Consider the following 17,621-nt stretch of genomic DNA (forward strand, 5'->3'; position numbering starts at 1 on the left):
TTTTAAAAAATTTAAATAGAATGAAAATATTTGATCTCCTTATCCAAGTAGTTATCATTCCTGCTGCTCTTCATTCTTTTGTGTAAACCCAGACTGACATCTAGTATAATCCCCTTTCACCTGAAGAACTTCATTAAATACATCTGTAGTGCAGTTTGTTTTAGCTTTTGTATGTCTGAAGAAAAGTCTTTATTTTGCTTTTGTTTTTTAAAAAACATTTTTTTCTGGGTATAGAACTCCAGGTTCACAGACCCTTTTCTTTCTGTTCTTTAAAAATATTCCTCACTTTGTCTAATAAGAAACCCGCTCTCATTTTATCTTTATTCTTCTTATTACAAAACTTTCTTCTGGGATATGAGAAAGTTACTTGGAAGTAGTTTGGGGTTTGGCTTACAAAATATGTGATATAGGACTGGACCCCCGTTCAGCTGAGAGCTAACCTTTCCTCACTTCTGAAGCAAAACCCTCCTAAGCACTCTACCAATTGCCATGTAAAATCAAAAATGTTCCATTCCAACTGGTTGGATTAGGCACTTTTCCCATTCCTGTGTGAACATTAGGCACTGGTTGTTTCCTACAATCTTTTCAGATGCTTATATATAAATAAAATGAGTGAATAGTGAATAAACAAATGAATGTATAATACATCCACACATATAGATATGTATATGATGAGTTGCTGCTATGAACAATACATTATTTTAGAAATTGCAGAGATAGCAGTAAACAAAGCACTTAAACTTCCCTGCCTACTAAGGGAGGAAAATAGTGGGGGTGGGGAAGAAAAGCACAGTAAATTAAGTCATAGTGCTATGGAAAAATATAAATAGGAAATCAGAGAATAATGATAATAACTGTTAGTGCCAGCATTAAATAATACTGAATTTGAATTACTTAAAATAGTATCTGACACATAGAAGATACTCAGAAAATGTTAGGGGCCTAGAAAAATATATCTAAAATAGACAAAAATATTTTATTCTCTAGATTATTTTCTCCATTTCTACCTTTCTGAATAATCCTTATTCATAATAATGTGATCCAAATAAGAGGAATTGTCCGTGATTTAATGTTAAAGTGAGCAGAGAAATTTTCTAGAATGATTTTTACAATTCTACTACAAAATTATACCTATCATATTAATATTTTCATGAGGAAATGAAAGCTTTAGTGATTCTTTCTCACTTGATTACAAATATAATCTATTTTTTTGAAATTCCTTGAGCAGACTTGTTGAAATAAAAACTTCATCATGGTAACTGTATTAAGTACACAGATCTACTACATGATCAAGCTATTCCACTTCTGAGTGTATATCCAAAGGAAATGAAATCAGCATGCTAAAAAGAAACCTTCAGGGGTTGTGGCTCAGTGGTGGAGCACTTGCATAGGTAAGTGTGAGGCCATGAGTTCAATCCTCAGCACCACATAAAAATAAATAAACAAAATAAAGGTATTGTGTCCATCTACAACTAAAAAAAATATTTTAAAAAAAGATACATGCCTGTGTTCATTGTGCGGCTAAAATATGGAATCAATGTAGGTACCCATCAACACATGAATGGCTAAAGAAAATCACACACACACACACACACACACATACAGAGTAAAATTATTCTGCCATAAAAAAGAAATCTTTCTATTTGCAAGAAAATGGACATAACTGGAGGACATTATGTTAAGTGAAATAAGATCTCTCTCATATGCGGAAATATTTTTAAAAGTTGATTTGAATACAGAATAGTGATTACTACAGATTGGGATGTGAGGGCAAGAGAGTAGATAAGGGAGGCTAGATATGATAAGTATACACTGAGTACCTGTTTTGAAATATCACACCGAACCATATTAACATGTACAATCCACGTTAATAAAAAAAATAATGAAAATGACAGTTTGGCATGACATAGGCCCTAATTAATCTGCTAACTGCCAAATAGTTCAGTCATTATATGCTGAATTTTGAAACTAGAAGCTTTAACAGTTAACGTCACTTACTCAAAGATTTAATTTACTATAATATTAGAAAGTGACTGTCATTTTGGATAACCTGTATCCTTAAGAAGAAAGTCAAATGACCTATACAACTCATAATAAAATTAAAATTATAACAAATACTCAAGTTGGTATCTTTTTGAGTCTAGGCCATGTGTTCTATTTTTAATATTTAAAATAAAATTAGATAAGAATTAGGTGATTGTTTCAGTAAAAGCAAAACTTGTTTCAATATCCTAGAAATATTTTCTTTGGTATAGTTATAAAGGAATGGCCATCAAAGGGCCCAAATTATTGATGGTACATTTCTAATATGTATTCCTCTTTCTGTAATTTCCGTATACAAAATGCTACATTCAAGCATTGAAATTCTAAATAGAATTACAGTATTTGCCTCTCCAAAAGTGCTTTTTTATATAAGATCATTTAAACATCTTTCACATACACTCAAAAGAAAACTCATTTTCTAAATAACACAATGAATCACTGCCTTGAGAAACATTCTGCCTTTCTATAAAAAATACATTATATTCATTTTGTCCTTGCTAGATCATTGGTATCATTACTTATGCTAGTCTCTAGGAAGGGAAAAAAAGGGATTTTATCAAAGTGATTTACTTGTGTCAGGCCTGGAAGTGAACTGAAAGCAATGGCAGTTCTTATATAAAGGATAGCATAATTGAATTATTGCCTTTTAAGTGATTGAACACAGTGGTGCATATCAGAGCCATCTCTTTGGAAGATGTTACAAAAAGTAGTCAGCCCATGTTGTTTACTTTATGTCTAATCCCTATTTGCAGCAGAATGAAAAGTGCAAAGAATTTACGTAGCCTAGAAGCCTATCACAAGGATTTCTAAAATGCTGTATCCTCAAAAATGAGGGATGACTCACCTAATAGGTTAAGTGACTTAGGTCTTTTGAGCTATGACAGTATCTTGTCATACTCAATTCTGTTATATGCTAGTGCAAGAGACTTGAGTTTTAGTAGATTTACCTTTGGATTTAAAAAGTAAATAAAATGGATACCATTATGGAAGGTTAGCCTTTTTAGCATCTATCGCTAAATTATCTTCTAGGCAAAAAAGTTCATCATTCTCTTGGGTGATCTTTAAAAGAACTTTTCTGACTACTTTGTAACCATCAATTCCAGGAATAATATGCATGTCAGAGACACAATCAGAGCCAAACATGGGCAAAATAGAGGATGGTGACAATGATTTTCATAGCTCCTACCAAAATGTTCAGAACTACTTCAAGTCATTTGAACTTTTTGTTCAAACTCTCCAGTGTTCTACCAATATTAGAACTGGCTGCCCTTCCTCTATCTCTGAAATGTCTCAATGCTCAAAAAGCAAAGCCTTCCCTTTCCCCTCACATTCTCTTCATCACCACTGTTCCAAATAAATCCCTCTTTTACTGCACTTACTAGATTAATAGCAATTATGTGCTTGCATTGACTGTCTTCACTATTGGACTACTGGTCCCAGATCAGAAAAAAAAAAATGCTTCCTTTGTCTAAACAGGGGTCTCAGACATGGTGTGCATCAGAATCACCTAGGGGGTTCCTCACCATAAACTGTCCAGCCCTACCCTAGAGCTTCAGACTATGTCTGGGGGGTGAATCTAATATGTTTCCAAGTGACACTGATGCCACTAGCATGGAGGTGGCCACACTAAGAAAATCAAAACACTAATAAGCGGTTTAAGAGTCTGTTTGCTTAACTGTCTTTATTCTGCCACTTGTCACTTGTGTGCTTGAGGGCAAATTACTTCACTTTCCCATGTCTCCATTTTCTCTCTGTAAAATGAGGATTTTAACATGATTTCTCTCTTAAAAGTTATGATTAAGTGAATTCATGCACATATACAGCTTAAATATTATCTACCACATAAGTGCTCAGTAAATATTTATAGATAATAAAATTAAATTTTCTTTATTATTAATGAGTATCAAGATCCTGTGTTCCAAAAGCTGATTACACAATCATTCATTTTAGTTGAAATTGACACTATCAAGCCCTACAACTTTCTATGCTTCATTTAAACCTTCCTTCCCACCATATATATATTTTTTTTCTTTCTGATTATATATACTTAAATGTTATTTTCATTTAAACTTTAATAATTTTCTCTTCTAAATACAGACCTGGAAAAAACTGTGTTCAGGGAGAAAATGTCAAATCCATTAAAAACAAACCTAAATTTTTGAAAACAAAATATTTAAAGTTGTTGCTCATCAACTTGTTCAAGTTTATATCATGTCTCATTGGGTCTTTATAAATAGCTCCTTGTCAGAATATTTTACTAAAGATTTATGCAGATATACTATAAATTATAATACATCAATATTTTAGCTTCCACAAAATACTTGATAAATGAAAAATTTTAGGTAATACAATTTGAGATGTATTATAAATCATTAATTTTAATTTGAGAATTGAAATATATTAAGCAATCAATTATGGAAAAACAAAATACTTAATCTTTTAAAAAGCTTTTAGACTTTATTTTTATTTAACTAAATCCTATTGATTTTTCCTTTTCACAGTAATATACATTTCTAGTTTTATATTATAATTAGTAGCTTAAATAATTTTTCAGTGAAAAAAAAACACCTAGTTTTGTAAGTCTTAGGGTTATGACAACTAGAAGAAAGCTTTTGTGCAAAGTCCAGATTACTCAGCCTATAAATAAACTTCACTAAATTATGAAGTAGGGAACAGACATCCATTACACTCAGATGGAAAGACACCAGCAAGAACAAAACAGGATAATTCACAACCATAAGTCAACCATAAACGATTGCTACTTATGCTAGTCTCTAGGAAGGGGAAAAAAAGGGATTTTATCGAAGTGATTTAGACTTGCAGTTTTGTAAAACAAATGTTTCCTCTTAAAAGTCGTAGATAAATGAGTAACCTCTTAATGCAGAAAAACATTTTGCTAATTAAAGGAATTTTGTGGTGATTTGTCCAATAATTTGAAAAAATAAATTAACTATGTTAAAGTCCATCCCTTCTCATTTGTTGTTTTCTTAACAGACTATTTAAATTTTATTAAATGAATAGATTTTATTAAAGAACAAAATTTAATATAGTTGCCAAACAAAACTTCTTTTATTTTATGCATGTAGACTTTTATACCAAGTCTATTTTCATTGGAGATTTTTTCTTTCCCAAGAAGCTAAGTAACCAGATTCCTTATATATATCTGGGCTTTGATTTCTTCCATAAAAGGGGGTGTGGAGGGGAACCTAGATGATCTTGTAGGTTCATTATGGCTCTAATTGTTTATGAAGCTATAAATAGAGCCATGTACTACATAATGACATTTAAGTCAATGACAGAACATATAGACAAGAATGGTTGTACCTTACAGTTCAGGTCCGCAGTAGGCCACACTACCTAGGTTTGTATTAGTATACTCTGTGATGTTCATACAACCGCGCAATTGTGTAATGATGCAATTCTCAGAGGATATCCCTGTTGTTAAGTAACAGGTGACTACATATAAAGAAAAACAAAAATTTTAAAGTAGTTAGTTTAGAAAATTCAAGTGTTAGTTGAAAAGAAACCTGAGTGCTAACCCAGGTTTTGTGTGGCTGACTATAGGCAAATCACTTTTTGTCTGGACCCTGGTTGCATCATTGGTATACTGACAGGGATAACATGATAAACTACTAAATTTAATTCTAATGTCAAAATAAACACTTCCTATTAAGTTCTTTTCTGAAAATTTAAAAGCAAAACACCAGGGCATACCTTTGTACACATAATAAAGTTGAAAACTAATTTCTTACTTTTTAATCCATATTTAAGAAAGAGTAAATCACACACCAATAATTAAGAAAAAAAGCTATTTTCATTTCGACAAGATTAGAATATTATAATATGCTATTCAGTAGTCACAGAGATAAAATTCAATTTTAAACTCCTTGATTTTTGTCTCTTGGTTCTGATATCTACTGTGTCTAAATGTCTATGTCCCATCAAAGTTTGAATCTCAAATCTAATCCCCAATGTGATAATAATATTAAGAGGTGGGATGCTGGAAGGACTAGGTCATGAGGGTGGAGCCCTCATGTATGAGGATTGGTACCCTTATAAAAGAGACCTGAAGGAGCTTGTTTGCTTCCACCAAGAAGGCACCATCTATAAAGCAGAGAGGGAGATGAACCAGACAACAAATTTGCCAGCACCTTGATCATGGACTTCCCAGCCTCTAGAACCATGAGAAACAGATGTTAGTTACTTATAATCCACACAACTTATGGCTTTTGTTAAAGCAGCCTTAGTTACTAAGACACATCCAAGTAACAGTATGCTGCTGGGTTCCCTCCCTCTAAGCAGAGGTGACATAGATGTCCTCTGTTCTCCCCATCTCAGAAGCCCTAATCTGCTCCATGGCTCCTTATAACAGAGTGTAGGTCCCAGGAGAGCACTGCAGGTCAGCAGGAGAAGGGGTACGGTCTAAGGTACAAAAAAAAAAAAAAAATGGCATTAACTTTTGCCATTTCCTATCTTTAGTATTTCTTTCAAGTAGCTTGCTTCTTCTGTAGTGTTTCCCTTTATTCAGGCTTGTTTGACGGATTTTTTATGTATATTTACATAAAATGACATTTATGACATTTAAATAACAAATGCAAATGACATTTCACTTCTACTTTATTACAGAGATTTCATGATCTACTTTGTAAAAGTCTCCATAATACCCAAATATAGTTGGGATTTATGAAAGATTAAGGGAATTAGCTAATTTATGAGCCATAATAGTTTGTTATTCACTAGGCTTAAGCTTAATAGGTATTTTTCTGAGCCAGTATCATTTCCCCTCCTCCGAAAATTAATATAAATAATCTTCTCCTTGGCCCAAATCTATTCTGATTTTCTTTAAGAGTGATAATGAGAACTTATTTTGTTCGTTACTTGGGTAACAACCATCAGGTTGAACTAATTGGTTCGTGACAGTGGCAGAGTTCTCTCTTTTCTGAGCTAGACAGAAGGCTTGGAAGAAAGCCCAGACAAGCAGACATCCTACACAGAGGAGAGAGGAACTAGGTGCACAAAACTGCACTGCAGAAAGTCTCATTCTGGATCAAAATGTGACTAACATGTCCAGAATTCCAAGGCAGACGAGGATTTTAAAAGAAATGCCTCTTCTATAGGACAGACAGACTATGGAGCCCATTCAGATCTCCCAGTCCACTGAGCTGGCTCAAGTGCCAGAGGAGTACTGGATGAGAGAAGGGAAATCTACATAATCCTCACCCTTCATTTCACTGTGAATTTCCTCCTCTCCACCTCCAAAGTCATCAGCAGAGCTTTTGACAATGTAAAAAGGATTCCACTGGGAAGCTCCCTATAATTTAGTGTAGGCAGAGTCTCAAGGTGTCTTCAAAGGACCCCTCATTCTAAGAAAGTACAAAGAAGAGAAAAAGTGATATTCAGAGAATTACTTCTATCCTCTTTCTGTTGTTTCAGAAAGTCTGTGTGTAAAAGAAATAGAGGCCCTGAAATAATGCCCCAATAATGTCCCCTGAAAACCCTACCATTTGCATAGACAATAAAAGCAAAAGAAAAAGAAGGTATTTTCCAATCCTTTAACAAGCTGATATTCTAGTAATCTTTTTAACACCTACTAACTCTTACTTTATTTTTTCCTAACTCCTTTAATACTAATTGTCTAAAGACTGCAAGGTTCTAGTACTCCGAAAGAGAAAAAAATTACAACCTTAGTTTGTTTTGTACTACCATCCCAAAAATATATGCAACTGAGTACTTTATAAAGAAAAGAGATTTACTTAACTTGCAGTTTTGGAGGCTGAAAGTCCAAGATTGGGTGTTGACCCCATCTGTCAAGAACCTGGTGCTGTGTCATAACATGGTGGATAGCATCATGTGACATCATGTGTGACAATGATGATGGTGTGTGCAAAGGAGAGAGAGGTCACATGGATAGAGAGAAGGCAAGCTAGCAAGATGAAGGAGGCATTCTCAAAGTGAGCAGTCTAGTCCCTCTAGAGTAAGGACTCACTCCCCTAAGTAAAGTGCTCATCTCTGGTGATCTAATCATCTCATAAAGTTGCCATCCCCACCACCCCATGGAGATTAAGCTTCAACTTACAGCCTTCAAACCGTAGCATAACCTGGTTTTCAGTTACTCACAATAACTGAGGCACAAGTTTAGAAGATGGACAAAAGTTACACAGATAACTGAGATCTCTAGGGAATCATTGAAAAGTGTGTGTCTCTAAGCTATTACATTTTCCCACTCTGTCATCTTTCTTCTGGCTTCAACTACCAGTGCGAAAACAACCCTAATAACACGTCTCCACTACCTCTGTAGAGACAGGCAGGACATGTATTAGCAGAGATCAGATATCTCCAGCTTTGTCAAAGTAGTGTCACCATGTGGGTCTCACAATGAGGTTAGGATTCTCCATTTTAGTTACAGAAAAAGAGGAAAAATCACCCTAAAGATGTAAAATTTTATAGTAGGTTTCCTTGCTGCCAATATTCCACAGCCCCTTAAGACTCTAAGCAAAGATAGATCAGCAAACTTTTTCTGTTATGAGCCAGACAGTAAAAACGTTGAGCTTTGCAAGCCATGTGGTCTCTGTCACACATACTCAGCTCTTATAGCAGGATGGCAAACACATTCAATATATAAACTATATTGACTATGTTCCAATAAAACTTTATTAATAGACAAAAGTATTTACTCTCCTATTATTTTTTTCATGTGAGGACATATTACTTTAAAAGTTTTTCAGCCATTTAAAAATGTGAGAAGCCATTCTTAGTTTGTGTGCTACCATTAGCCATCTCTTGCTCAAGGTTGTTTAACTGATTAGATGTAGGCTCTGCTGACCATGTAGTACTCCTAAGGAAAATCTTCTGCATCAGAAAATACAAACTGGCCTAGATCTCTGATGGGACTACACAATAATTTCTGGCACTGTAAGTCATTATGAAAGACCCATAAATTATCTGCAAACTGGGTACCTCTTCAGCAAATCTGCCAACATGCTTGCAACTCACTGCCTTGATGTAGATAAAAATTCTATAAATTCCTAGAAATTAGATTTTCAACTTGATTTCTTAAAGTCTCCTTCCTCATCTAAACCAACAGTGAATTCTGAGGGGAAAAAAAAAAGCCCACTGAGCTTTTGTCCAAATTTCATGTTTTGAAAGTTTTATTCAATGTAAGGGGTTTTTAAAATCACTTTTACAGAGATTCTCAGTATGAATTCCAAACCAATGGGGTGATATAAACATATATTTAATTTCCTGCTCCACTGATATGACCAAGAAAACAAGAGAAACCCCCCAAATGAGGTATGGTGCCAAACTCGTCATTAGATATTTCACCCACAAACAGGAGAGGAATGAGGGAGGTATTCACCAGCTTGCCATCTGTCCATGTGCAAAGAAGAAAAATATCTGAGGAAAGTAAATGAGAAGGCTTCTGAGCTTTGGAGCAATGGATGTTAAGATGAAGGCAAATCTTTGTGTACTTGATAGGGAGCAGATTCTCATACTTCTGGAGTCCAGAGGGACAGAATTAGCTCACAATGCATTTGGTTAACCCAAGAGTGTGAAGCCATGAGTGTGAACAGCTCTGGAGGAGGCATGGGTCACTTGGCTGGTTTTTAGCAGCCAAGGTAGATAGCATTGCAAAGATAATGCTCCCTTTTCAGAGGCTGCTTCCCCTTAACTGCAACAGCTCTCTAATCTACACAGAAATACTGTGTTTCCATATTGGTAAAATGACAGTAAATTTACTCCCCTTTCTTCAGTCTGCATTTGGAAGATCTGACATAGCACCACACACTAACATTCAGAATTAACCTTAGTTTCTAATATTAAACAGATATTGCATTCTATAGATCAACTACAGAAAAAAAAATTGGACATTACAAACCATTCAGCAATTCAAAAGGAGAAGAGTTATTTGATAAAGCAAAATAAATTATTCCCCCTGTAACAGATTTATTGCAAGAAACAGGAAGACATGGTTTTAAAAATCTAACTTGTGTTTTCAAATTTTCAGTGAGAGTTAAGAAGACTATATTAATAAAACAGGAAATAGGAGCCATGAAAGGGAAACATTTTGAACTTGTACAAATTTTCTGGAAACAGTAAAACAGCATTTTGTAGGAACGCATAAAGACAATAATCAGAATATTGGATGCTGCAAAAAAAGAGAATAAACAAATTGGAAAACTGATAAAAGAAGTTCTCCAAAAATTCAGAGTAAAAAGTTAAATATATAAATAGGTAATAGATTCAGGAGATGCAACATATGTTCCATGACAGGAGTTTTAGAAGATCTGAGTAGAGCAGACCAATTGGAAGCTAGGAGAAATAGAAGGAAGAAGAGGAGGAGAAAGAAAAAGAAAAACAGGAAGTAAATCTTCCTGAGTTCAATTAAAACTTGAGTTGTTAAAGGGAAAGCTTAAATAATTTTTAAACACTAATGAAAAAACCTACAACAGGACAGATATTGATACAATTTATGAATTTCAAAGATAAAGAAAACATTCTAGAAATATTTTGTACAGACAGGAAACAGGCAAGTTTCCTGCAAAGAAAAAACAAGAACACATGAGGAAGTCCAGCATGACCTTCCTCAGCCAATTACCAATGTTTACTCAACACTGAGAATAAAGTCACAATGCAATTCCAGTGATTCAAGAAAGTATAGAAGAAATGAGCAATAAGCAACAAAATGAGTGGCTTGCATTAAATTTAAAATGATTGTAATTAATGTGTTGCAATCCTTCTATGAACATTAAGGAAAAATCTGAGAAAGACTATAAAAAATATGGGAATAAAAGTCTGTATTTTAAGTTTAAGATTATTTAAACAAAAATTAGTGGTTGAGAAAAAGGTAGTATGTGTAGTTCCTATTTTGTCAGACAAGAAAACGTATAAATGAATAAATTCATTCTTGGCCAAAAAAAAAAGAGAAATACCAACTTTATATTACTTTCTTCTAGAATTTTAAGGTTCTTTTAGAATTTAAGGATGTTAATAATTATTTGAAAGAAATATAATGAACATTAGAGAAAGGACTTTGGTTTCTAACAAACTAAATTGGGTTCACATGATTTTTGTACTAATCATGTGAATGTGGACAAAGTGTTAAATTCTCAGCTTCAGGTGTATCACCTGTAAAATAGGGACGATAATAGTTTCCTTGTTATGTGACTGTTTTCAAGAATAACTAAAATAAAATGCACCAAGTATATAACTCACTGCCTGACACATAGCAAATATGGAGTGTTTGCTCTTACTGTTGTTATTATAATTAAAAGGATAAAGCTTTATCCAGGCATGGTAGCACATGACTGTAATCCCAGCAGCTCAGTAGGCTGAGGCAGGAGGATCCTGAGTTCAAAGCCAGCCTCAGCAATGGTGAGGCACTAAGCAACTCAGTGAGACCCTGTCTCTAAATAAAATACAAAATAGGACTGGGGATGTGACTCAGTGGTTGAGTGCCCCTTAGTTCAATCCCTGGTACCCGCCCCCCAAAAAAATCCCAAAACCCAGAAGAGTGAGGAGTCTTGGCCAAAAGAGTGAAGAGAGGTCTTGGGAGCCAAGGGAGGGAATCAACAACTGTTCTCAATGCTGCTGCTGACAGGCAGGTAGGATGAAGACTGGAATGGGCCTGGTCACTGGTTTTGGCAATGGTGAGTTCGCTGGTGACCTGGAAAAGATGGGCTGGGGGATACTGGCAGTGCAAATCTAAAAGGCAGAGCAACAGAAAGGAAAGCAAGGGATTGGAGAAGGAAATACAACTTCCTAGGAAGCTTTACTCTAAGAAGGAGCAGAAAACTGAGAAAGGCAAATGAATCAAGAGAGGGTTGTTTATGTCTTAATGAAAGTAATGTCAGGATATTTCTATGTTGATACAAGAGGGGAATATTTTTAAAAATCAACAGGCAAACAGAGCAAAAATTTTTAAAGGGTAGAAATGTAGATTAGACGAAGTAGAATACGAGGCAAACAACACTAAATGGGACAGAAGTCAATTTATATTTGTGAATTTGGAACAAACTGAGAACACTATTAAAGAAGTATTCCCTCCAAAGAATACTGCATCCAGATGGATTTGTGGACCAGATCGATAAACTCTTCAGGTAAATGGTTACTTCTTTGCTATTTAAACTAATCCAAAAAAAATTAAAAGGAAAATATTTCATTTCATATGAACAAACAAGCAGAAACCTGTCACCCAAAACTGATAGAAGGAAAAACAAAGTCATATCTCTGTTATGAAGATTGATAACAAAAGTCCATTAAAAATGGGCTGGGGTTGTGGCTCAGCGGTAGAGCGCTCACCTCGCACATGTGAGACCCTGGGTTCTATCCTCAGCACCACATAAAAATAAATAAGTGAAATAAAGGTATTGGGTCCAACTTCAATTTAGTTCAATTTAGCAATATATTACAAGAATAACATAGAATTCAGGTAGGATTTATTGCAGGAATATAAGGATGGTTCAACCTAGACAATATGACTAGAGTTAATCAAATTGTTATGTGAAAATAGAAAAATAACTAAGATCAACTCAATAGATGTTAAAAAGCATTAAATATAAATTCAATTGAAATTAAGTTAGCAAAAGATTCTTAATTCAGGCATAGATGGGTACTGCATTTATATCATCTGAAACTGAAAGCCATCAAAAACTATCTACACTACAAGCATTATTAGATAAATCACAAAAAAAAAAAGAAAAAATGCCAATTATTTTTATTTTTCTGTACTATCTTGGAAATTTTAGTCACTGTCATAAGAAAAAGATAATGTGTAACTATTAGAACAGAGAAAAATCATTATTTTTCCAAATGACACAGCAATCTAAAAAACAGACTAAAATGGAAATTTATTAAAACTAATTTTTTGTTCTGTAAACGGAAGAATGCTAAAGACAGGGAAAGTAATAGTTTTTATAGATTAAATTAGGCAGATTTCTAATTTAAAATTTTATTTACAAAAGCAACCTGTGCCCCTACAAAAACTCTAGTATTTTGCAATAGAAATGTAATGTGAACCACATAACTAATTCTGAAATAGTCTAGTTTCCACATTAAACATAAAAAACATATTTTATTTAACCAAATCAAGATATCCTTCAGTATCTAATCAGTATTTTAAAACTGTTCATGAGAACTTTTCATTCTTATTTTTATACTGAGTCTTAAAAATCCAGTCCAGATTTGTTTTATTTTATTTTTATTTTTATTTTGAATGGGGGGAAAGAGGATTGTTCCCTTGGGCCATAGTTTTTTGTTTATGTTTTACATCTAAAGCACATCTCAATATGGATTATTTTAAGTACTCACCAGCTACCTATGGCCAATAGCTATTGTATTGGACAAGTATGTGCCTAGGAAAACATATACAAGACTTACAAACTTGAAAATGCCAAAACTTCTTAGAACATAGGAGGAGATTACAATGGAAGAACAAATATTTGACATACTTCTAAAATGGAAGTCTCAATATCTAAAGTCAAAGTTCCAAGATTTTTTAGAGGACTTAACAAAATGATTCTAAATACTAGAAGCATAAACATAAAGAAGATAAAGAAGATCTAAAAAATGACAAGTAAAAAGAACAGATTTGAAATCTCAGATATTTAGGTATCATCAACTGCTATCAATTTATGAAAATTATAACAGTGTAATAATGCCATTTTAATAAATAAACTAAAAAATACAGATAAGAATCTGGAATTCATGAAGGGAGAATTATAAATAAGTAGGAAATAAATATATTAGTAAATATATGATATTAGGGCTACTTGTTAAAAAATAAATCAGGTAATATGTCTATTTTATATCTTATACCAAAATAAATAACACATGAATTAAAGATTTAAGTGGAAAATTAAAAAAGAATAAAGTGATAGAAAATCTACAGTTGAATATTCATGTAATTTTGGAGTGAAGAAAGTCTTCCTAGGGCAAAAATCATAAAGAGAATGATAAATTTTGTAATAAAATCTTTTATTTCTCAAAAATATAACTTTTCAAACTGGTAAAATGATTCCAACATATAGGAACAATAAATATGTACGCTCTTGATACATAAATACCTTATACAGATAAATAAGAGAAGAAGGTGAGCAATCAAAAAGGGAAAAAAAACTGAGCTCAAGAAATAAATGGGCCAATTTCCAAAAGAAAACACAAATTTTCACCTATCATACTGGCAAAGATTAAAAGATGATGATCATGTTTGACAAGAGTGCAGGGTAGTGGGCAGTTAATACAGTCTTTCTGAAAGGAAGCTTGGTAGTACGTATGAACTGATTGAAAACATGTGTATCTTTCCACTTATATGAGGTACCTACCCCAGGCAAATTCACAGAGACAGAAAGTGGAGTGGAAATTACTAAGTGTTGGAGGTAAAACGAATGGGGAGTTATTTTAATGGGTACAGAGTGTCTATTTGGATGAAATGGTAAAAACATTCTGGAAATGGATAGAGGTGATGGCAGCCTAACATCATGAACATAATTAATGTCATGGAATGGCACAGTTAAAAACTGTTAAATGGTAAATTTTGTTTTTTATGTATATTTTACCACTATTTTTAAAATTTCCATGATTATAAAGTTCATTAAAAACCATTATTATGCTATTGAACATTTAGGTTCTTACCCCCCAATTTTTAACATTAAAAATAGCACTACAATAAAAAGAAAAGAAAGTATAAGCCATGACCCAGCATTTTTACTTGTGAGCATTTGTCCTACCCACAAAAATTATGTGAGTCATAATTAAGAATATGTATTTAAAAAAAAACATTTTCCTCCTGACATACTTGTAATGGCAAAAAAATAAGGAACTTAAGTAGCCAACACATTGGATTAGTCAAATAAATAATGGTACATAATGAAAACATAGGCAGCCATTAAAAAGTGTGGCATAGGTATAGATTATTAGGTAAATAGAGAGTTAAAATAGTTTGTGCAGCATGACAAATTTTAAAGGAAATAATGTTCTGTACATGCAGAGAGCAGCACTTGGAAGAATGAACAGATAACAGGGTTTGCCAGTGGTTATTTCTTATTGAATGGGATTCTCATTATTTTTATGCTTTTTCTTCCTTGTCATTATTTTCTAGGTTTTTTGTTTGTTTGTTTGTTTGTTTGTTTGTTTTTTGCAATGAGCATGAGCTCTTTTGGTAAAAGGGAAAAATTAATAAAAGAAACATTTCTGAAGAAATCATTTTCTTAAAAATTCCCAGATATTTTTCCTTTCTCAGGTGGAATACTGTGCCTTTGTGTAGTGCACAATGTACCCCCTGCCTAAAGCAAAAAAGAAAATGCCAACTGGCAGACTGTCTGTAGTTATTTATCATATGGAACCAGTAGGTAATTCTTTTTCTGATCTAAATAACTAGAAATTAGATTACATTAAGATGTCCCTTTGGGATTTTTAGACCGCTTCTTAGCTGTCCATAGTGGGTATATTTTATATTTTTGATAACAAGATTGGTTTTCTTTTACAAGTGAGGAAGATATTGTCCCTGAAAAGTAAGATTATACATGAAGTGAGACATTCCACTATTCAAACACAATGTAGTAAAATTAAAGCTAGAAAAACCTAATGCCTTAAAAGTAACCAAGCTAGTGCAGTTACAAAAGGAATAATAACAGAGTTTCAAGGTATAGACAAACAGATCAGATCCTAAAGGCATTTTTGTTCGGATGTCCTACAAAGTAAGTTGTAAATCTAGAACAGGAAACTTGAAATCATTAAGGTCACATATTCATAACATCATATTCAATTAGGTTAGAAAAGTGCAATATCTGTCATCATGTCATAAAAAGATGTGTTTTTCTCTCAGATCTCTTATGAAGAAAAGCTCCCAATATTGTTACAGATGGGGCTGTTTTCAATCAGTTACAAGAAGCAATTCAATTACTAGATGGTTTAGTGCAGTAACTGACTCCAGACTAATTTAATTTCTGTAGGTCTCTAAAGATCAATTGATCTGATTTGTCCCATCCCCAAAGGCTGTTTAGGAAAAATTCAGACTTAACTACCTGGAAATGAAATCCAAAACCTTGGCCAATTTCACACTACTTAGGTCATCTTGCAAACTTTCAGCTAGTCACGTAAGAGTGCTCTCTTGGCCCTCAGACCATTGAAAACTACTTAGCTTCACATACACGTGAGTGCTCTCACATCAGGATGCTTATTCAATAAGTGGAAAATGTGGCCACGTGTATTATCAAATCTGCTGCTCTAAAGGGCAGTCAGACTGTGTATGCCTATCTCATGAGCACATGTGTGACTACAAGGTTATTTTTACTCTAGGAGTAGTTCATTGAGACCATTAAAAGTAGCCTTAGATGGTGGACAAGCTGTGAGAGGCAATGCCCACCTAATACAATGAGAAACCTGCAATTATTTTGCATTTTTATATTTTATTCCATAAATGTCCTCTTACTTGATTCTCCAATAAACCTTCAAAGTAAGCAGGGTTATTGTGTCCATTTTCTGGATAAGGAAAGAGACTCTGATTCAGTGACTTTTTCAGGATCATTCTCCCAGGAAAAGGCAGAGCTGCACCCCTACCCCATGACTGTTTTCTCCCAATATATCATGCTTACCCCCTGATCTGAGACAGGAGATATGACCGTACACAATGGAAACACATTGCTACTGCCCCCACTGAGTCATTGTTGGTATTCACACTTGAAACCCAAATAAAACTGAAGAAAAATTCACTTAAAATCATTCCAGCTGCACACACTCATCTGCATCCGAGTTTCTGGCCCTCAGAAGGAGGAATTGGAAAAGTCATGCCTAAATAAAGAAGGCTTTGTAAGTAAACTCCTTTCTTACCCACACTGGTTACAACATTCTCACTGACTTATTCACCTACCTGGAGAATTATCCCCTGTCTTCTCTCTGCATTTTGCAGTGGATTTGCAACCATAAGCCCAAGTTTCCTACCCTTGGACCTCACCACCCCCAACCACTTGTGAAACTCTCCAACTAATTAATCTTTCTTTTTGATTCAAATCCCACAGTTTGAATCCAATGTTCAGCCAGTCCTGCTTGATCCTCTGCCTCCAAACTGAGTCTCTGTGTTTCTTCTCCCTATCCAAACCACTTCCCCATGGCTCTGCCACTTGGGAAGGTGCAAGAAGAACCAGGCATCATTATCCCTTAATATGAGTTGCCAAGAGAAGTTGGGCAGAAGTGCTGAGATCAGATGTGGCTATGTGGTGGGTAACAAAGAGTGTGGTAGAAATGTATAGGAGCTGGTGGAGAAATCACACAAAGATATGGAGACACAAGTAAACCAAAGGGCTGGGAGCTAAGGTACTCAACTTGTCAACACAGACATCAGTCACATAAAAAAATTAAATATAGAGAGACAGTGTATTGAAGAAATACAAATAACTGATATGGTTAGAAGTTTCTTTAGGAAATATATTTTTTGACATTCATACTGGGCAAACTATGAATCTCGATATAGTCATTACCCATGACCTAGATGGTCTCAAACTGCATGAACCATTTTAATTGAGAAGAAGTAAGCTAAGTTATAGGTACATGACTATTGCTTGTCTTCATACAGGTCCTGAGAC

At 34.1% G+C, this 17,621-nt stretch overlaps 1 protein-coding gene across 1 annotated transcript in view; it reads right to left on the bottom strand.

Annotated features, from left to right (window-relative positions):
- Tbx20 (T-box transcription factor 20) overlaps positions 1–17,621 on the bottom strand; it is a 47,032-nt gene that overhangs the window by 6,548 nt on the left and 22,863 nt on the right. The gene's annotated exons all lie outside the window — the stretch shown is intronic.

This window comes from Marmota flaviventris, chromosome 1 (genome assembly GCF_047511675.1).
Source record: "Marmota flaviventris isolate mMarFla1 chromosome 1, mMarFla1.hap1, whole genome shotgun sequence".
In the NCBI taxonomy this organism is placed as follows: domain Eukaryota; kingdom Metazoa; phylum Chordata; class Mammalia; order Rodentia; family Sciuridae; genus Marmota; species Marmota flaviventris.